This window comes from Herpailurus yagouaroundi, unplaced genomic scaffold (genome assembly GCF_014898765.1).
Source record: "Herpailurus yagouaroundi ecotype Mexico unplaced genomic scaffold, PumYag 220, whole genome shotgun sequence".
NCBI classification, from domain to species: domain Eukaryota; kingdom Metazoa; phylum Chordata; class Mammalia; order Carnivora; family Felidae; genus Herpailurus; species Herpailurus yagouaroundi.
In genome coordinates this window covers 4,358,992-4,359,549 of record NW_024412451.1, presented here as the reverse complement: position 1 = coordinate 4,359,549, position 558 = coordinate 4,358,992, and the positions used below count along the sequence as shown (strand labels likewise).

Below are 558 nucleotides of genomic sequence, written 5' to 3'. Positions count from 1 at the left end.
CCCCCCCCCCCCCAACCAGGCCATGACCTCAGTGGCTCCGTCCGTTAAGTAGTTACGTCCAGACGACTGTTTATGTTCTAGAAACCTGGGCGTTGGAGAAAATGGTGCGCGCACATCGAAAGGGAAAGCAGTTATTTTTTTGGTCCGTCCTTAGTCACGATCAGTGATTAAATAGGATGTCTCCTGGCCTCCGCACAATTTCTCAAACTGTGGAATCCGATTGAAGACTGCCCCCCTGGTTTCCTGTTCCACATTGATTTTTGTGCAAAGTTTTTTGTTTTTTTTGTTGTTGTTGGTTTTTTTTTTTTTTTTTTAACCACGGCCACCAATGAAAGCCCAGCTTTGCAGAAAGGTAATGCCGGAACTCCAAGGATAGAGGTCAAATGATACTGGAATCTGATACCTCGAGCTAGTAGTTCCTGAAGTGTCCACCAGATGTCGCCATTTCCCCTTGGAACCTTAAACCATCCTACCTCGTGGTGGTGGGGGGGGGACTTGCAGCTCTGTGCATATGAAATGGGGGGGGGAAATGCCACCGTAAAGATCTGATCCATTGGT

The 558-nt window shown here is 47.7% G+C and overlaps 1 protein-coding gene across 1 annotated transcript in view; it reads left to right on the top strand.

Moving 5' to 3' along the window:
- Positions 1–558, top strand: part of LIG1 (DNA ligase 1) — a 49,638-nt gene that overhangs the window by 13,380 nt on the left and 35,700 nt on the right. The window lies entirely within an intron of this gene.